General features: G+C 37.8%; 1 protein-coding gene across 4 annotated transcripts in view; it reads right to left on the bottom strand.

Moving 5' to 3' along the window:
* Positions 1-22,606, bottom strand: part of LOC129727054 (transcription factor hamlet) — a 251,971-nt gene that overhangs the window by 212,637 nt on the left and 16,728 nt on the right. The window lies entirely within an intron of this gene.

Genomic DNA, 22,606 nt, shown 5'->3' with positions numbered 1-22,606 from the left:
CTTTGGGAATTGAAGTTCAAACTGAACTTGGGATTTTATTTATTGCCGCAGCATATTTACCATTTCAATGCACACGCGAGCTCAAAAATTATTTTAAAGGTGATTCACAAAAGCTCACCAGAAATCGTTCGAAATTTTTCATAATCGGCGATTTTAACGCTAAACATCGTTCATGGAATAATTCTCAAAGTAATTCCAATGGCAAAATTTTATTCAACGATTGTTCTTCAGGATACTATTCTATTTTGTCTCCGAATAGTCCTACATGCTTTTCTTCTGTAAGAAACCCTTCAACAATTGATTTGGTGCTAACAGATCAAAGTCACGTATGTAGTGATTTGATCACACATGCTGACTTTGATTCTGATCATCTTCCAATAACTTTTTCTTTATCACATGAATCAGTTTTAAATCCTATGAGCTCTGTTTTTAATTATAACAATGCAAATTGGGAAAGATACAAAACTCATATTGAGAGAAATTTCAATAATGAGCTTTATTTGCAAAACGAAGTGAATATTGATTCCGCTTTGGAAGCATTAAAATGTGCAATTGTTGATGCCAGGAATTATTCTGTTCCAAAGGCTCAAGTGAAATTTGATTCACCAATAATTGACAAAAATCTTCAACTTCTAATTCGTTTGAAAAATGTCCGCAGACGTCAATATCAACGTTCTCGTGACCCTGTTTTTAAAACTATTTATAAAGATTTACAGAAAGAGATTAAACATAGATTTACTCTTCTGAGAAATCAAAATTTTGAGACTAAAGTTGAAAAATTGAAACCATATTCAAAACCATTTTGGAAGCTGTCGAAGATTCTTAAGAAACCTTCAAAGCCTATTCCAGTTTTAAAAGATGGTGAACGTTTTCTTGTATCCAATGAACAAAAGGGTTAAAAACTTGCTCAGCAGTTTGAGAGTGTTCATAACTCAAATTTGAATTTTGTGAGTCCAATTGAAAATGAAGTCACACGTCAATTTGATTAAATTTCTTCCCAGAATTTTTTACCTGCAGAAAAAATTGAAACTAACTTGAATGAGATTAAATCAATTATTAAAAATTTCAAAAATATGAAAGCACCTGGTGACGATGGAATCTTTAATATACTAATCAAACATCTCCCTGAGAGCACAATGGATTTTTTAGTGAAAATTTTCAATTGCTGCTTCAAAATTGCATATTTTCCCAAATTATGGAAAAATGCAAAAATTACTCCCATTATAAAACCGGATAAGAACCCAGCTGAAGTTTCAAGTTATCGACCAATCAGTTTGCTTTCTTCAATAAGTAAACTGTTTGAGAGAGTTATTCTTAACAGAATGATGTCACACATCAACGAAAATTCAATTTTCGCAAATGAACAGTTTGGATTTCGCCATGGGCATTCCACAACTCATCAATTGCTCAGAGTTACTAATATGATACGAGCTAACGAATCTGAAGGTTATTCCACTGGAGCTGCTCTTTTAGACATAGAAAAAGCATTCGACAGTGTTTGGCATAAAGGTTTGATTGCGAAATTGCAAACTTTTAATTTTCCAATTTTCCTAATCAAAATTTTAAAAAAATATCTTACTGATCGAACTCTGCAGGTTGTCTATCAGAATTCAAAATCTGATAGATTTCATGTCAGAGCAGGTGTACCTCAAGGTTCAGTCTTGGGTCCAGTCCTGTACAACATATTCACTTCAGATCTTCCTGATTTGCCTCCAGGATGCACAAAGTCATTGTTCTGCGATGACACAAGCATTTCCGTAAAAGGAAAAAGTCTTCGTGTCATATGCAGTCGATTGCAGAAAAGTTTAGATATTTTTTCTTCCTACTTGCAAAAGTGGAAAATCTCTCCCAATGCTTCTAAAACTCAAATGATAATTTTTCCGCATAAGCCTAGGGCTTCTTTCCTCAAGCCAAACAATAATCACGTTATCAAGATGAATGGGGTTATTTTAAGTTGGTCCGACAAGGTTAAGTACTTGGGACTAATTTATGATAAAAAACTTATTTTCAAAGAGCACATTGAGAGTATACAAGCCAAGTGCATCAAATATACGAGATGTTTATATCCTCTCATTAACAGGAATTCTAAACTTTGTTTAAAGAACAAACTTTTGATTTACAAACAATTTTCTAGACCAGCAATGCTTTATGCTGTACCGATCTGGTCAAGTTGCTGTTCAACAAGGAAGAAAACGCTCCAAAGGATTCAGAATAAAATTCTGAAAATGATTTTGCAGCGTCCTCCTTGGTTTGGTACACTTGAATTACATAGACTTACTGGTGTTGAACCATTAGAAGCTATGTCAAATAAAATTATTAACAATTTCCGACAAAAATCGTTGCAATCCTCAATTGCTACGATAAACTCTCTTTATAGCCAATAAGTTAGAAATTAAGTTACTTGTAAGTTTACTTCCCCTTTTCTGAGCGAAAGCAAACTAACCCTAATAATGAGAATTACAAATTTCTAACAGTGTTGAGAAGTCACCATTTGTGATTGGACACACATACTCATTATTTACTAATATTTTTCATAAATACTTAAGCTACTAACAAATCCCCCCTAAAAAAAAAAAAAAAAAAAAAAAAAAAAAAAAAAAAAAAAAAACTAGCGTCATTATCAGATCATGTATAGCCTGATATTTTTTGTAAGCAGCTTCTAGCTTACGTGAATAAACCTTCACTTGTGCTTCAGTCAGAACAAGCGTATTGTCGTCGGTCTGGCAAGTAATAAATATTTTCGTTACCCTACCTTTTGCAACGCCGAGTGTGTTAAGTTGCTCCATGGCTTGCAACTTTTCCTTCAATTTTAACTTTCTTTTCTGGCGTTTGCTAAGGGGAGTAGAGGATGACGAAGCTGATTGCCCAAGTGCGTTATCAGCTACGACAGGACTCTGCGGATGCACAGAAGCACTTCCGGACATACCACCTAAGACGCAAACTAGTTCCAAACCTTATGCTTGGAACGGGAACGGAACACAGCCAAGTCTGTGCTCACGGTTACTAAAGTTTGCGCCTTTTGCAATATTAGCAGATAAATTATCACTGCACGATCTTCGATTTAAAAGCCATCGACTCTGTACACTTCAAGATGGCTACTTCAAATTTTTCAATGGCTTCGCACTAACACGTGCGTTCACTTATTTGGTGCCCAATTTCACTGTTCTTTTAATAGTCTATCGTTCACATGGCTCACTTCTCGAGCGTTTCATCACACACGCGGAACCACCGGAATACCAAATTTATTCCCGATATCCGGTTCGAAGGACCAAATTATGTCGAGACAATGGACTGTACTTAAATCACTACGGGAACGTTCCGGATGGTTCTATCACTTCACAGGATTTTCGGATGAAGAACTTCCAATTATTTCACTCAAACTTATATTATACTTTAACCATTTACACTCTTCCAAAATTTAAACACGAATGAATCTATTTCTAATGCCACTGTCCTATTTATAGCACTGTACTAATTTCTAGAACATTCGAAACGGAAAACTAAAAAAAAAACTATGAAGGAACGTATTCACCATCTGGAAAACTCGAGAAAATGCTCCAACAGGAAGCGGCTGTCAAACACGTCGAGCTGTCAAAATTTGCGTTTGCGTTGACGAGGGGTAAACAAAACCGAAATTACATCGAGCTGAACCGGTTGGCTCGAACAGGCATATTTCATTCTATTCCGCATTTTAATTATCATTTTTGATAATCATTTCTGAGAGACGGAGATCTACGTCAAAGAGATTTTACTCTCGGTTTTTTGGCATGTCACTCTAATAAAGAAAGACGTAGTTCTCCATCAAAAAATTGATCATGTTTGACGGTTTCAATTTTGATATTTTGAACACATTTGGCATTTTGGCAATTTTTTATGGTTTTGAAATTTTTGACATTTATTCTTTGAATTTGCTCTTATTCTACAGGATTTAAAAATTGAATTCAAAGCGTCCGTCAAAATATTAAAATATACATAAATAGTGCAACCTTGGCGTGAGTGGTTTTAATTGATGCAAAACCAATCAGTTCGGATGGTCTTGAGTGACAGGAGACAGGAGATGGCATATGGCGTATCTAGGCTCGTAAATTGCACCAATGCAATCGACACTCGAGCGCTCTCGATTGTCCATTGCCACCCCATAAAACAGTCCTTTATGACACTTTTACTATCGCTCAAATAAATAACTATCAACAAACAGTTCGAAAAGAAATCCGCTTGTTTAATTTGGAGACGCTAGTTTATTGGTCTAATTCAGTCGTTTCGGGACTCTTCGGTCCCGAAATGCACTTCCAATAAACCGATAAAACAGCTTGATTGAACTGAAATAGGAAAACCTAACAGCAGTTCAGCAGCAGTCCCGGCTCAATGCGAGCAATTTTGCAGTTTGCAACGACCGGCTACTTTCTCTGCCGAAGGTGACACCGCCGGAGCAGCAAACGAAATTGATCGGGACGGTTCAACGAAACAAGAAGGTCAATCAAGCCATCAAATCATAAAACATAAGTGGACAGACGGGCACTGCAGGCCGGCCGGTCTGAAAAGAACTCTAAAATCCATCTGCGTTCGATAGGCGAGGCTGATTGCACAGGGCTGATAACATTATTTACACTCTAATCAACTCGGTAAGCGTCCGAAAAACAATAGATCTTCGAGCCGATAGCAGTCGTCCGGGTGTCCGGTGGCTTTTTCGCGCCCAAAACCATCAATCACTTCGCCTAGGAAGGAATCCATCGCCAAATGAGTTATGGACACCCGGTTGACAACCACCAGTCGAAGACAACCGAACACACATTTTGGCCAGTGCCAAATCAAAAACTGGACAGCTATCGAACAAGGTGACCTTCCAGCCACACCACCTTATGACTGCCGGTCATTTCCATATTTAGAGAGAATCGATCATTAGCGAATGCAGTTTTTATTTTTCATCCCGGTTAAAACAGCAAAAATTATGACATAACAATAACGATCTGCTGCTATTATGTTTTTCGATACATTGTATCCAGTAGAAGAGCGACTTTCCAGTTTTGAGTTTTATTCCACCATCACTCAAGTAAGTTGCTAATAAATCATCTGGGGAAAATTGGAACTCACCTTCGATGCGATTCGATTTATTGGGGCAAAAAAAATGTCACAGTTGTGAATTTTACAACGACGCCAGCTGTTTGTTAGCGGAATTGCATTTTTATAGGGGCTGGAGCTCGAACGGACCTGTTCGGGAGTCATAAATCAGCGCAATCTCGAACAACCTGTCGCTGCACAAACCTAGCCTCGGGACTCCAAAATCAGCGATTCCATCTGGATTTCTATTGCAGTTCCACGTCGAAAAAAGTCCTTGCCATCAAATACCATCTTTTCTTCTTTTTCATCCCCTGATTGAATTCGCAAATAGCTTAGCTAATAAAATACGCCAACCTGCACTATAAAGTGCTGCGACACAACCGACTCACCGCCAGAGATCGCACCCGAAAAAAGGGTATCCCCCCTCTCGCTAGCAGCCGAAATAAAGTAGTTTGAGCAATTTATTAGATTCGTGATAGCTCGTGATTGATTAGTGCGATTTGAAAGCAACGACCGCTAGACCGGTTGGGGTCGGGTCGAGCAGAGGCAAGGCCGCAGAGAAAAAAAAGGAACCAACAAGTCGAAGCGCACAATAAATTGAATAAATCAATCTCGCCCGGCTCATGATCTCTTGCTAGAAATAGTCCGCTCGCCTAGCCCGGAATGATGATCTCCAGGGTAGAATCGATGCTGCTGGCTGCTGCCCCGAAACGTTAAACTTGATTAATGATTCGCCAATCATTCCTAATAAAACGATGTCTAATAAAACAGCCATTAATTTCTCATCGCCACCAGCGATGCGCGCTCGCGTCCCGAACCGACGCTATCGATGATAAATCAGACCATTTTGGTTTCCCCCTTCGTCGACTTTCTGGCGGGAGCATTCCGATAGGTCATACGATCTCGGGGGGAGGCTCGGACCAGAAGAGTTCCGAAATATGTAAATTTTTCTGCTTTCGAACCGATAGTTTTTTGATGGATTCGTGGTTAGCGTTCCGGATCGGAGCACCGGCTCCGGTTGAGTGATTCCGTGAATTTTAAGAGGGGAAGCGCACATCAGGATCAGATTACTGTCTGAGGCTGACGAAAACGACGACGGCAAAAGAAGATGTTTACGCTGTGATTTCGTTGCCACTGATTTGGCATCGTTAGTGTTTCAGATGCTTAGTAGCAGTGGTAGTCAAGAGTTCATATTTTTAATAGTGGAATCTTGTCCGCCTGTTTGGGTTGGTGTTGAGAAAATGTTTTCCAAACAATCTTATTTAATCATACCTTATTAAAATTCGCTTTGCAAACGAAGAGCTGAGTAACGTAATTGCCATTTTTTGATTAAAATTAAACCATATTCCAGATGCATGGAATTCGGTCGCGCAATGTCTGATTTCATTCGAACTTGATTCAACTCAATTCTTAACAATCCATGACAAAATACGTATTGCAGCTGGAGGTCTTAGGGTTAACTTCAAAGTTCGAGAAGGTGCACAGAAAATTTCCGAAATACTATCTCAAAACTGTCAATGATATCAATAATGTGAATAATGTAATTAATGTAATGTCACTAATATCAATACCCAAGTAACACACAAAACATGTTAGAAAGTAAGTAACAACGAATGTAGTCATAGTAGTGTACTACAAGCGCAATTGAAAACTTGTGTTATTATTTTGTGTTTGAAGTTGCTTTTCATCAGTAATACTACCGCATTTCGAAAACAAGCTCGTTTTTTCTGGTTTTGGAGATGTTTTTAATAACATGAGTGCAAGAATGACAATCACTATCACTTGGTGTTTTCGAAAGACGTTACACCATCTAATAACAACCCTGTAAAATGCTTTTCCTTAGTACAATAGTCGTAGCATTCAACACCCAACTCGAAATTACTTGATCAAATTAATATTTCAATTATATGAACGATTTCTATATTTATTCGAAGCGGGTCGAAACGCGCCATCCAAAGATAAACATAACGCTTGCAGTGTAACCAATATCTAACAACGTTTTCTAGTTTGGTTAGATTTTATATCCAGAATATGTAGAAACTATGCGAAAACATTTTCAATATTCAAGGGAAAGAAACAACTCTTTTTGAAAAGTTGAATATTATTTTTGTCATCATTTTATAATCAATTAAAACTGCCACTGATAAAAGCAATTGTCGATCTAGTTGCACTGCGCAGACACAACACATTTACGCATGCGCTTGTTACCAGTTGTCATAGCAACAGATTTGCGCATTGCCGTATTAGTACTCGAGATGTATTTTGCCACTTAGTTATATCAAGTTGGCTTGCTTTCATGCAGTTATCGGTACTTGTTCTACTAGCCTCCATGTTTTGCGCTTTTCTAGTGATATTGATGTCATGGAATAGGTAACGTCAACTATTCTATACCAACGTGTGTTACTTGGGTAGTATAATTATTATCATAAATGTCAAAAAGGTCTAATGTTTGGGTTTTACAATTTATTTCCGATTGGTTCATTAAGCAGACAGTATGTGAGTAGAGAAAGAACGAGAAATAAGCGAACTGGAAACATGATACAGATTTGGAAAAATATACCCGATTGGTTCCTTCCTGTTTTGACCTTGAAGGCAGTTTCGGTAATTATACGCCAAACATATTTTTGATGTAGAATTTCATAGTAACATTCTGGGATAGAGATGCAAATTAAAATACCGAAAACATCTAGAGCGTCACGAAAGTCGTCCATTTTCAAACCCTGATGACTCATACAGTTTTTAATGGATTGCCGTCATTTTTGCAGTATTGGATTTACAAATTAGCTACGCATTTACCAAAATGTGGAAAATTGTCATGCCATGATACTAACTACTGTACTACTGAGAAATGTCAATGAGTACGGGAACAAGGCAAAGTACCATCCAATATGAATATTTTTGGAACCGTGATGAAACTTAAGACCGGAAATCGACTCCAGGTTTTGTTTTGAATCTTTCCAAAGCCACCACATTATTTCCAGAAAGCTATTCTATAAGTTGACCCAAAAATTCTGATAAAATTATGAACATACAAGATAATCTATTGTAATCTTAGCGTCTTTTATTAACCGTGAAATGATAACCATATTTTTGTGTGCGTAAAAGAATAATCATGCGTCAAATTAACTCCCGACTTTTGAGTAATTTAAAATACATGTTTCACTTCATGAATTATCGATGAATAGTTATTACGGTGTTAACATACCTATAAATAACAAAAACCAGAATTTATTTTTTAGTATCTCTTTATTGATTAAGAAAAAAAAAGAAAAAACCGACGCACTGTTTGAAAAAATTAAGCAATATAGCTGAAAGCGAGGAGTCGAATTGACGCAGACGATCTTTCCACTTCCAGGGTTAAGAATTATTGCTTCGAACTTATCACTTTCGATCATTCTGGAATGCCACAAAATGAAAAGTTGCTCAGCTGTGTTTCAACAACCTTCAACATTATTTTCGAATGACTTTAAGTCAACTAGACGACGCGTCTCTTCAGGGTTACCAATAATTGAAAAAGAAAAGACAGTTAAAAGAGAAATATTTATTTCTGAAACTTACCGCTTCATAGTATTGCATTGATTAACCCTAATGGAGTGTATACTTTAACCTATCTGGCTGCACTGCTTGTAGCCTTCTGTTGGGGTTTTGTGCTCACGACATTCTTCTTGGTTTTTAAATGAAATGAAGAAGTTGCATAAACGAGTGTGTATAGAAAAAGGAAGGATTGAGTGAAGTGTGCCACACAAATTGTGATCATGTCTGCCATAGTGTTGCGGAATAGAGGTGATCACACAAACTGATTGACATTTGTCTGTTAAGCAAGCGCTTCACAACGGCTGTAAATCGCATGCAAGTTATCTTATATGTAATCTTGAATCGCGTACAAGATATCTTGCATACGATCTTGCTACCCAAGCGGTGTCACGATTTTGTTTACTAGATAACCATATGGGTCATTCCATATGAAGTGTACATGCCACTTGGACACGACCATCACAGATTTTGCTCAAAGTTGGGGGAATTATTCATCTACTGTCACTTGGAAAAATCCCAATTTTGGTATCGATTGGACCCCCCGCTCTCTAGGCCCCCCTCTTTATTGCAAAGTCACGCAATTTTTGTCAAAAATCTCTTTTTTCTACAATTCATAGACGTAAAATGTCCAAAAAATACTGATAGATCATTTTTGAAGAAAATAAACCAAGGAATCCAGAAACTTATATTAAATTTTGACCGGAAGTGTTGCCAGATAAACTATTTTTGTATTTAAAAATTAAATTTACATTTTTCGGCAAATGCAGCCATTTTTATTTTAAATTTGATAATTTCATCGTGTTCCTTGGAAAATTTCACATAAGAAACAACTATCATCCCGAGGTAATATGAGCCAATCTCGAGATATAACATTTTTACGAAAAAAGTTGTTAACTTTGTTATTATTTTATTTTATAATTTATAGACGTAAGACACGCGAAATATAGTGATAGGTGAATTTTAAAGAAAATAAACCAAGGAATCCAGAAAAAATATTGTTTTTGACCAGAAGTGTTGACAGATAGATAATTTTTGTATTTTAAAATTAAATTTGCATTTTTCGGCCAATGCAGCTAATCTCATTTTAAATTTGATGGTTTCATCGTATTTCTCGGAAAATTTCACGTAAAAAGCACTAACCACCCCGTGGTAATATAAGCCAATCCTGAGATATAACATTTTTACGAAAAATAATTACGAAATTCAGAACTATTTTCGTAAAAATGCTATATCTCGATTTCGGCCCATATTACATCGGGATGATAGTTGTTTCTTATGTGAAATTTTCCAAGGAACACGACGAAATTATCAAATTTAAAATCAAAATGGCTGCATTTGCCGAAAAATGTAAATTTAATTTTCAAACACAAAAATAATTTGTCTGGCAACACTTCCGGTCAAAACATATATTTTTTCTGGATTCCTTGGTTTATTTTATTCAAAAATGATCTATCAGCATTTTTCGGACATCTTACGTCTACGAATTGTAAGAAAAAGTAAAAAAAAAAGACTTTGAACAAAAAATGCGTGACTTTGCAATAAACAGGGGGGTCCCACAGAGCGGAGGTATTCCAATCGACACCAAATTTGGGATTTTTCCAAAGTGACAGTAGATGAATAATTCCCCCAACTTTGAGCAAAATCTGTGATGGTCGTGTCCAAGTTTGTGCTTTTTCGTGGTCACTTCGTATGGAATGACCCATATTAGTTTACATTGCATATTTAATAAACATAAATAAAACCATCTTAACTGAAATGATCCACAGCATAATAATTGCAACCAAACTTATTTTATTTTTTTGTCTTCAACTGAGACTAGCAATTTGTTGTTCAATTTAGAATATTGTCTTTTTTTCTAAACTTTTAAATAGGCAACTCGGTATGTTGGGCTAGCTTGAAACTGTTTCCGTTGCTGTGTTTGCTCTCACTGTGATAAAATGTCAAGTTGTCAATAATTCTAGTAATGTCCAAATTGTCGAAATTTTCATAATTTTTAAAGATGTTAGGGATGTTAATTTATAGTCGACGGAAAATTAGCAAATCCCTTGAAAAATTGCCTTTTCCATAGATTTTTGTGCCATTCAACAACATAGGTACTTTCTGCAAAAAAAAACTCTCACTCAAAGGGACCAACCTCCATTCGAAGTAAATCGGATATTATTGAACAACTATCAATTAATTTGCATTCCCTCTACTCTCTCACTTGCGGGCGGCGAAATTTAAACAATAATTTCCAACTGAAGCAATCTATACGCAAACGTAAAAACACCAATCATTCACATCCTGGGTGAGAAAGAGGAAACGAGGACGGGGAGAGTTTGGCTCACGCCGTAAATTACCTCGTAATCCCCCTTTTTGTCGAGCGAATCCGATAATTGCTGCTGAAGCGAAAAATTAACAAAAAGTAAACGAGCCGAATAATAACCATTATCATCTCGCACGTTCGCGCAGTGTTTGGTGGGTAATTACAATCCATAATCCACCTATCGCTGCGCAGTTCAAAATCCATTTACTTATTCAAAAGTGTGCGCTGCCGCCTTTCCCTGCCGCCTTTCCAGCAACCAATAAAACAGATCCCCTCCTTCCCAAGCCCATTTACCGCCAACTCGCAGGAAGACGATCCACAAAGAATACGGAACGAAGCTCCAGAAACGGGCAGGTAATTGAAATCACATTGAAACTTGGCTCAGGGGGCACACGCGAGCTCAAGTCAAGTCTTCGGAATAGACTGATGAATGGGCAAATGATGAGCACGTGTTGGATTGTGTTATTTCTGTTTCCCCCCGCCTTCGGCGGCGAAAACGGAAACCTCTTCTCCGCTGTGGTGCAATTATTACCTAATAAGAGCACCAGGCAGAAAAGGAAGTTGCATTTGTTTTTGCGCCGCCACTCACTCGAACGGGTTCGTCACTTGCGTCGTCGCCATCCGAGTTGAGGTCGCTGGCTTTTATCGCGCCCTACGACGGGGCCCGCGACGTTTGCATCCGCGGGTATGGGCGTCCGAATTGTACCACGGCGCCGCGTGGCCATCAATCAGTTCCATATGATCTGCGTCACTACTGAAATGAGAGGGAGTGACGGCGTGGCTTTGAGCACAGAATTTGTAATTGAAAACGTTCGATCGATCGTTGTCTGGCTGCTGCTTGCTACTGATGATACCGCACTGGGCACGGGTTAATGATGACACGCTGGGCGTCGTTTGCTGCGGCCGCCGCCGCAATATCGTACGAACACGCCCACGTACGTCTTCTTCAGCAAATCGTGAACACGGCACAACTTTAATTAAAGTGTATTTGTATCAATACCGTCTTGCTCGCGGCTTGCGTCATCGTAGTTGATTAAAAGTGCAACTGGGCCACTGATCGATCGATTAAGGGGGGAGGGGGCTCGAAATAGGGTAGCAACGGTATTGAGCCAATAAAAAAATTAAGCAATAAAACCGTTTTTTTTCTTGCTGGAACAAGGAAAAGAAACGTCGAAAAGTTGCTCCGATTAACAAACTCGTCACAAGGACGATTTATATCAAATTAAGAGCGCTTTTCTCGTCCAACTCGGCTGCACTCGGCTACTAATAAGGCGCATTAATGCTCGCCGGTTGTGTAACTTGATTTTCCTGATTGGAGCGCAATGCGGGTCGTTTTGATGCGGTTTTGTATAAGACCATCGAAGTCATTTCGGCAGAATGCGCCAAAGGCAGCCGTGAGCAGCGAGGAAACTGGAGTGAATATATATTTTTTTGCGAGCGTTCCCTTTGCCTGATGCCCACGGGCACCCCGATGCGATGCGATGCGATGTATATATAGGATCTTGTTACGGATCCAATTAGTCCGGTCGTGGAGATCGCTTGGAAGAAGTCTCTGATTGACGATAATTCCCTGAAAGGAGATTCACGGTGTACGATCGCGAACACCGATGATGAGCATGGGACGACGGACGCGGGAATCGAGTAAGGCAAGGAGTGTGAATGTTAATGCAGTTACCCATAAATCGGTTGATTATTGAACAATAATAAAATAAGGAAACAGGAGCTCGGGAGAAAAACACTGCGGCCACGATATGTCAGACGAAGCTCAGTACGAAAGTCTGCAGAAACCTTTCACTATCTGCCAAATTTCTTTTATGACAGCATGACATCCAAGAGTACGACGGGTAGGAGAGAAGGAAAAGAAGAAACGAAAAGCCGTTCGATACATTTTAAAGGAAAAGGAGAGCACCGCGCTCGGAGCCGTGTCTTGTTCACTTGTCCACTTTACCCCACACTCCGTCAGGAGCGGTTGACATGGCCTGAGGATCCATCCTCGAGCTTACGCGTATCTTTGCGTGGCCTGCCAGCAGCCAGACGTGGTGGTGATGGAATGACAGCGGAAGTGATCACCGGTCATCGAAGTGGAAGGGAACAAAAAACAATGATTCCGATTTGTTTGCTGCGTGAAACCTTTCATCACCGCGCGCTCATTGCCGGGCTGCTCCAGATAGCGGAGGCAGAAGCGTTGGAGAAGGGAATGAAGGAGTGGAGGCATTAACGAGCGACATGTGCGTGGTCGGTTGTGTGTCCGTGTCTCATAACCAGTGCGCTTCAGGTGATAGGCAAGTGATACCGGGACCCGGATGAATGCGTAGATACGTGGCGAATTAATTTTTCATGCTGTCGCGCGAATCGGGCACAAAATTTGGTTCGAGGCACTCGATGATGGAATTGAACAGCCGTTAGATTGTGGATTACTTTTCGAGTGGGTGCGTAATTTTTTTTGCAATCATAGACAATCAAGTTATCGTTTGGGACTATTGAAGCTCTGTTATCCTGTGGAATCTTGTAATTGTGAATATTTTAAGTAAACCGAGTTATAGAGCAAGATCGCGCCAAATGACCGATGGTCGAATATCGACCATTTTTGATTTGAATGAAACTTTGCACACGTATTTGGCTTAGCAAACTGAGCATTTTTCGCAGGTGGAGAGATTTTTTACACCCATGAGTTACATTCTAAAAGGGCGTATGCCTTTTGGCATAGGTTTTATTCGAAGCATTGTAGCCCAGAAACCGTTGGTTGTATAGAAAAACTGTCTGAGAATGAGTTGTAGGGAATTAAAAATGCACCATAAAAAAAATATACACTGTCCAAAAAAAATTTTTTTTTGATAAAAAAAATTAAAAATAAACATTAAATTTGAATTTAAAAACAAGAGGTGTTTTTTTTTAATTAATTTGATATCAATACGCAACTTTTAAAAAAAAGTCCACGATGGAGAAATGAAAAATATTTTTTTTTATGGTAGATTAATTTTTTTATAAAAATTCTAATTTAAACATTTTTCAAAATATTTGTATTCTGATATTTTTAAAAGACACAAAGAATCATTTTGAATCAAAAAGCTCTTGGTAGTAAACATTCTAAAGGCATCGGTTTTCGAGTTATTTTTAATTTAAGCTCGAAAAGTTATTAATATTTCGGAAAATACACGTTTTTCTTCATTTGTCCATGCTTCTCCAGCAAAATCATACATTCATTGGAATGCTTGATCAAAAATATACAATTCATTCTTTGACAACAAAATGATTGGATAAATAACTCAAGCGCTAAACCTTAGCCTACCTACACGTTCCCCCTTGCCGAATGTTTTATAAAAAATATGTTTGTCGTGCAACACTACCTACTTGTTTACTAATAATAACTATTTGTAAAGAACGCAACCAATAACTACTGGGTTACCTATAATACATATCTGTTTTCGTATATAAATACGATTGCACTACTCCAGATGTGTTAGTAACAGTTTGCATTTTGTGAAGATGAATAAAGTGAAAATGGAATACACCAAGCACAAATGCTGTAAACCTTTTCCTGATCATCGGTGCTCATCAAGCTTACGCAGATTAAATGAAAACGTTATTGCAAAATTAAAAATATTGAACAGTCAAGCTCATTTTAATACGTCTTTATCAATTTGTGATTCGTGTAGTTATTGGAATAATAGTCAAGCCACCATTCATCCCTTCGTTGTTTACTATTCAGAATCTGGAACACTTAAGAATATCAGCTTCATCATAATATCGGAAGTATTCCATCATGATACTGTTGCGGTTCAGGTGTTCATTGCCAAATTAATGAGATTTTTGAAAACAACAATAGAGTTGAAAAAAGCGATATTAATGTCTGATGGAGCTGCCTCACAATATAAAAATAGAAAAAACTTTGCAAGACTTTGCAAGTTCATAACAAAATATAACGTCGATGCAGAGTAGCATTTTTTTGCGACTTCTCATGTTAAGGGCCCGTGCGAAGCAATTGGTGGCATATTAAAACGAATGGCAGGAAATGCAAGTTTAGCTAAATAACATGAACATCCCATTACAAGCGCAAAAGAATTGTATGATTGGTCTAATCAGAAAAGTAATAAAAATTCATCAAAAATGTCATTTAGTTGGGTATCATATGAAGAATTTGAACAAGGAGTAACAGAATGGAGCAATATTTTCAAAAAATCAATAATAATAGCTGCCACACAAAAGTTTTACTCTTTTGTTACGATTTCAGAAAATAAGATACAAACGAAGCTGTTTTCAAAAGATGACGAATCATTTACTTATGATGTATATAAAATATAAAGTGGAACTAGTTCTGTAAAGTATCTATGTCATAAAAAAATATGTTCCTAAGATGATAAAACTCGAAAATAAATATTTGATTCTTATATATATTTATATCACTTAGAACATTTAACTCTTTTCTTGAGAACCGTTCGCCCAATCGTTTTGTTGGCAAAGAATGAATTGTATATTTTTGATCAAGCATTCCAATGAACGTATGCTTTTTGCTGGAGAACCATGGACAAATTAAGAAAAACGTGTATTTTCCTAAAAAATTATAATTTTTCGAGCTTAAATTAAAAATAACTCGAAAACCAAAGCCTTTAGAATGTTTACTACCAAAAGCTTCTTGATTCAAAATGACTCTTTGTATCTTTTAAAACCATCAGAATACAAATATTTTGAAAAATGTTTGAATTAGAATTTTCGTAAAAAATTAATCTACCATAAAAAATTATTTTTCATTTTTCCATCCTGGACTTTTTTTAAAAGTTGCGTATTAACGTCAAGTTTCTTCGAAAAAGAAATAAAAAAATAATTTAACTCTTTTTTTTTTTTAAATTGAAATTTAATGTTTATTTTTAATTTTTTTTGGTCAAAAAAAATTTTTTTTTGTACAGTGTATATATTTTTTTATGGTGCATATTTAATTCCCTACAACTCATTCTCAGATAGTTTTTCTATACAACCAACGGTTTCTGGGCTACAATGTTTCGAATAAAACATATGCCAAAAGGCATACGCCCTTTTAGAATGTAACTCATGGGTGTAAAAAATCTCTCCACCTGCGAAAAATGCTCAGTTTGCTAAGCCAAATACGTGTGCAAAGTTTCATTCAAATCAAAAATGGTCGATAAAATTTTCGCGTATTTCCAGACGATTTGAAATGATTTTGCTCTATAGTAAAAAATATTATATCTCTCATCGAGAGCGTTTTTGTTTCCCTTCCGCCTCTGGAGAAAGGTTTCCCATTTCCTTCCTCTGCACTCAACTACGAATTCTGCAGTTGCAAACACGCGATGACTGCCAATCGAGAGAACATTTTCGGTCATCTGTCAACTGGTTTCTCAACATTACCTTGTACGTGTAGGTATGCATGAGCTAAGTGAAACACAAAAAGTGCTACCACATATTTCCCGAACTCGTGTCACACCAGTTCATCGTAATTGTTTGGAAATAGTGGCCAGGCCACAGGTTCGTCAAATCGCGCAGCGATTGTTGTCTGACAACTGCTGCAACTAAAGGATACAACCGCGATCCATTCAAGGTAAACACGCCGATGACTTCGACGGAAAGAAGCAAATCCACGCTGCCAAATGCGAGCGGTGTCACCACCGCTCGAAATCGAATTCGGCACCGATAAGGGTCCAATTCGTGCGAAACTGAACCCACTGCCATCAATGAGGCCACGCCAAGCTTCACTAGGTTTAGAAAGTTTTCCAAACCCTAAACGAATAAAAACTAAGACAATTTTCATGCTCGCAATTTTTTCGCCTCACTAGCCAGCTTCACTTTTCCACAATGGGATGCGCGTTCGGACAAAACGCGGTCGATAATTCATTTCAAACCTCCCCAAACAAGAACCCCGTTGACAATCCGCTGTGCGGCCGGACCACGGTGGCAATCGAATGACAATAGTTACCGCCGATCGCGACCAAATCAATTTCACACTCTTAGTTTTAAGGCAAATTTCATAACCCGGTAATTTCGTGAAGACGGCGGCGGCGGCAGCGACAGCCCAGCGCGCACAGCTCGGAACGGATGGAATTTGTCATTGGTGGTAACGGCGACGGCGGTCGGCAGATGATTACTATTTTTAATTTTTGAATTTAAATCACCGCGACGGACGGAGCGAAAATCGAACGCAGCTGCAGTGCAAGTAGAAGTTAGCAGCACCGGCCGCCGCAGGGCGGCTTTCCGAAGGCGCGCGGTTTTTCTTTCTATTTTTTTTCTTTTCTTGAGTAAATCACGTGCGAACTCAATGCTCTGAGCTAGACGGGACAGGTAAGAAAAGAAGAAAAAAAAAACAGCGACAGTGATTCGTGGTAAATTAAATAAAATTGACAAAAGTGCCGTCTCGTAGGGGAAATTGATGGTTCCGAGAGATGCGCCTCCGGGGGTTGTGGCAGGGACCGACCGAGGAGACCGATGGTGCCTTCGAGCGCTATTAAACAGAAGAAGAAAGAAAAAAATGCTTTGTTGCTCTGTGGCTTGCGCTGGGGTCACTTTTTCAAACAGCGGGAGAGCGCGCCACGGGGCCTGCGAGGAGGAAATTCGCATCAATCAATAACCGAGAGATGGATGGAAGCGAATTTGTTGCCTTATATAAACGAGGGTGACACAAAATGACCCAGATAGAATTTGAAAACGCCACAAGCAAACGGATGAGATGGCACCAAAGTTTTAATTATATATATATTTAGGCAAATTCGAAAGAAAATAAACCAGTTTCTGAAAAATTAAAAAAAAAAGTGTAAATTTTAACATTCAAATCACATTTTTCATTGTGAGCGCCACAATAATTTTCTAGCTAAGCAGCTCAATATTTTATTTGTTGTTCTATTTGTTTCTAAGTAAAACAATATTTTGGGCGACAAATTTGTTTTCCTTTAGTGAAAATTGGCTACTCCAAAATTCTAGAAAAAAAATTATCACGCTTGAAATGCTTCCATATTCTTCGATTATTGAGAAAATAAAAAAAAATTCCATTAAAAAATATGCTTCGTCCCCGTGGCTCTGTGGTTAGCGATGTCGGTAGGCTAGCTCTCCCACACGGTTGTGATATCGGGTTCGATTCCCGATCGAGTCGAGGATATTTTCGAGCTGGAAATTTTCTCGTCTCAGCACTGGGGCACGGTGTGTCGTTGTACTTATCCTACACATGCAAAATGTGTCAAAAACAATATCGATAACGAATTCTTCCAACTAATAACTAGTTGATCGAGACCGCTACTAGCCCCCAGGCTAAGCGTGGGATATTGTTTTTGTTTGCTACAAATATTCTGAGTTTTTTGCTCAAACTAATTACTTTTTTATCACATTTTTTTCTTTTTTTCATTTCAACCTCATTTTTGTGTTCATTTTCAATAAAATTTTATTATCTAAGAAAAAGTTTTTAAGTTGCAGTTTCCAATGTCAAATTTCATAGTTTGTGCTTGCACAATTGTTTTCACATTTGAAACATGGTTTTGGTACTCTGTCCTGGTGTTTCAAAGCATAAATAATTATAGGTTTTTGACACTGCGTTGAATATCGCAGATTAGTTAAACTTGGAAATATGAACGAAAACTTTGTTATTATCAAACTAATAAGAGCCATTTGTTATTATGTTGACGTTTTGCAGTATGCAGCTCAAATTTAGAATTTTTAAATCCGATTTGTGCTAACCACTCATTGCGTTAGTTTTGCGCTAGATTGGACTAGATGCATTTGAAAGCCTTTTTCCCAAGTTGTCTTTTAAAACCTGTGCCAATATTGCCAAACCCGGCCGTCTAAACTTTTATACAAAAACACACGTAATTTTTTAATTCTGTCTCTTTTTTTATTTTTAGTGTCGAGATAAGATTATACATTATCCTATGATAAGAATTTGTTCTCCACTATTTTACAGACATTTCTTCAGAAATCATCAAGATTCAAGCTTTCTTCGGGTCTTCATCGTAGTAGCACAGCGTTTCAAGAAAAACGCTAAAAACTCTAACTCTGTACACTTTCAAAAATTATACAAAATTTCAATTACGACGTACAACTGTAGGAACAATATAACTGAAAGGAAATTCTTCTTTTCAATTTTGGGTCGATAGTCAGGATTCCCAACTGTCCACGGTCATCATACAAAAGGTTAAACAACATAAGAAAATATCCATACTGTAACGTGTTAGATTCAATCTCTTGTTTTTGAGGCGAGCAGTTTTGGTAATGTATTTTAAAAAAGCGGGAATAGAAAAGCAACGGTTGGGCGTACTCTCATCACTCTAAACAATGATTGCGTTGTAGTTGAGATATTAGTACGGGAGAGAAAGAACAGGTGAGAACAATCTAAAAGAAGAGGTGTTTTCCTGCTATCATTAGCGATACCGCTTACCGTGCAACGCACGTGCTGTTTAAATTAATTGTTGCGTAGTTCAGTCAATGATCTATTCGAGAACTTCTCAAAAAAAAAATCCAGCTCAATCGTGCAGAAGCCTCCAGTCTCATAGACAGACAAACATTCGATGCAACCTTCTGTAGCATAGTCTAAAATAGTATATCTTCCCGTCATTCCTTCGTCAGAATAAAGTGCACCTTGTTTTCCGTGGGAGGAACAACCACGAGGGCATGGTAGCGAAATACGTACGAAAAAAAAAAAACAAATAACGATAGAGTTCTCATAGCCAAGGACTGGATGAACAATCGAAACAAAAAAAGCTTTCTCCGAGGTTCCAGTAGAATTTATATAATAAAATCAATCTAGCATGATATTTGAATCCGATCGGACGTTATTTTCACCGTATGTATTAAGTATTACAAATCCTTGGCAAAAATCCAAAATATTAACTTATCTTTCGAATTTGGATTTATTACAAAGCGTCATTTTTTGGCCTATGAAAATAGCCCAAAATTTCCAATAACAAAAATTTCATTTTGATGCCAAATGTCTTAGAGATTCATGGCTCGTCAAGATCTGGACCTGGAGTTGATTCTAAATTCTTTTTTTTAATCGGCTTTCAAGGGTTCAGAAAATTTTAGATCTGGTAGACAGATAGCTTTTATTGTTGAAAAAAAGTAGTTTCGAGACAACACCAGATCTCAAAGTTTCTTGCTAAGTTTCTTGCTAGGACATTTAGTTCAAAAAAAAAGTTCGAAAAATTCATATCGACAATTTCTGTTCATTATCGGTCATGAAAGTGAAATTTTGACCGCTTTGAGGCTTCACATCCCAAAGTCGGATTAAGCTGAAATTTTGAATTAAAAATTATTCCGAAGAAACGAAGCATTAAAAACCTACTAAACAAAATACGGAGGTCTAATGTTTTTCATACTTTCCATTGGCTCTCGAATAAACAGTAATGCAGAAACTTAACATAGAATTCAAAATAAAAAACAAACAGAACTCGATTCGAAAGTCAGAAATTCCCAGTAAGCTTGCTATTCCCAACAAACAATTTTGTTGGATAACGGCTTGTTAAGCTATAGTTCAGCCGAAATTCACTGAATAATAGCTTATTAAGCTGTAAATCAACAAAATTTTTTGTTGGGTTGGATTCTTTTTCATTTTCGTACCTTCGGAGAAATCGTCTTCTGCCGATCCTTGGCACGCTTCCGAGAATTGCGCTTATAGATCATGTTCATGTGTCGAGACATTGCGAAGATTCTCAATATGTTCGTTTTAGCACTAGACGAAACTGCTAGCAAATTACTATAGCTGTAAACCTTTATAACAAAAATCCGTATCGTCCGTATGTCACTGGTGCGGTTTTGGAATCAAAATGATGGGGTGAAATGTTCGAACGGTACGTTTTATACCAAGGCTTCGTCAGATAAATAAAAAGAAGGAGGGGCTACATAAGTGATGGAATGGTAAGGAAAATTTTTTCTTGAAAGCTGCGCTGGCCGCTGTCGTAATATTAACACCAACACAAACATGCATTTTTGCAAGGTTTTTTCCGCTTGCAGCAGCATTTGGTAAAACAGAAAATTCAATTAGCCGCTTCTGTAACAAAATTTCGAGGCACCAAAAGGGGCCAGGTGCCGAATATATTTTTGTTTTTGGTTAGTCCGTCCAGAATTCCAGCCATTTTAGTATTTTGCAGTGCCATTTATTACTAACAGCCACCAGCATAACGAGTAAAACCGGCACGAGATGACCGGTACTCTTGTCTTTCCCCCTTTCAGCTGCTATCACCTAGCGTCCGCATGTCGCTGGTGCAGTTTTGGAATCAAAATGATGGGGCGCCGGCCGCTGTCGTAAAATTAACACCAACAAAAAGATGCATATTTGCAAGGTTTTATCCGCTAGCAGCAGCATTTTGTAATAAAACAGAAAATTCAATTAGCCGCTTCTGTAACAAAATTTCGAGGCACCAAAAGGGGCCAGGTGCCGAATATATCCATGTTTTTGGTCAGTCCGTCCAGAATTCTTTCAAGATAGCGTCCGTATGTAGCCGGTACGGTTTAGTAATGAAACTGATGGGGTGAAATGTTCGAACGATACGTTTTATACCAATGCTTCGTCAGATAATTAGAAAGAAGGCGGGGCTACATAGATGATGGAATGGTAGAGACAAATGTTTCTTGAAAGCTGCGCCGGCCGCTGTCGTAATATTAACACCAACACAAACATGCATTTTTGCAAGGTTTTTTCCGCTAGCAGCAGCATTTGGTAAAACAGAAAATTCAATTAGCCGCTTCTGTACCAAAATTTCGAGGCACCAAAAGGTGCCAGTTGCCGATTATAGTTTCCTGGTTAGTCCGTCCAGAATTCCAGCCATTTAAGTGTTTTGCAGTAGCCATTTACTACTAAAGCCACCAGCATAACGGGTGAAACCGGCACGAGATGACCGGTACTATTTTGTATTTCCTCCTTTCATCTGCTATCACCTAGCGTCCGCATGTCACTGGTGCGGTTTTGGAATCAGAATTATGGGGCGCCGGCCGCTGTCGTAATATCAACACCAACAAAAAAATGCATATTTGCAAGGTTCTTTCCGCTAGCAGCAGCATAAACATCGGAAACAGAAAGTGACAACAACAAGAACAACAAAGTCAGATCGATTGTATCCGTTATTGTCGACTGTGCTTGGGAAGAGAGGTAGTGATTGGCTGCGCGGTATGATTTAGACAATCGATATTAATTACCAATTTTTCAATAGTGTATCTCAAACAAAAGTTTGTTTTTGTTACATAAATTTAACCGTAAAAGAATTTCTGATCGATTGATGCCAAAACCTCGAAAACCTGATTATAGATGACTGCAAAATAAGCGCTCAAAACCTGGCCACTTTTCTCTGGTTTTCCCTGGTTGAATTACTAGATTTTCAAATTCAGTGGCCTAACTTCGATATAGACGTTAGTCAACGTCAAAAAAATTAAATAACTGCTTAAAATTCAGCTTTGACGTGTGAAATGCATAGTCTCTTGAATTCTGATAGCGTCGCCGTACGTGTGATGTGTCTAGACATCGAATTGTATACATTTATTCCTTTAAAGAACAATGAATTTTGTGAAGCACTAGTTAAAAAAATCGATTCATTTCAATGTAAGCGGTTTTGGATTTGAATGAGCTTGAAGTCGATGTTATTCTTACTAGCACAAAATCGATTAGAATAATTTTTCAAATCCCACAGTTCAAATTTATCGCTCCGAGCGGTTTCGATCCTTGTGTTTTACATAACTGCCAACAACTAGATTAACAAAACAACAATCACAAATTACCTTTTGAACAAC

This window comes from Wyeomyia smithii, chromosome 3 (assembly GCF_029784165.1).
Source record: "Wyeomyia smithii strain HCP4-BCI-WySm-NY-G18 chromosome 3, ASM2978416v1, whole genome shotgun sequence".
In the NCBI taxonomy this organism is placed as follows: Eukaryota; Metazoa; Arthropoda; class Insecta; order Diptera; family Culicidae; genus Wyeomyia; species Wyeomyia smithii.
Note: the sequence above shows the minus strand (reverse complement) of the source record. Positions and strands in the feature narration are given on the sequence as shown.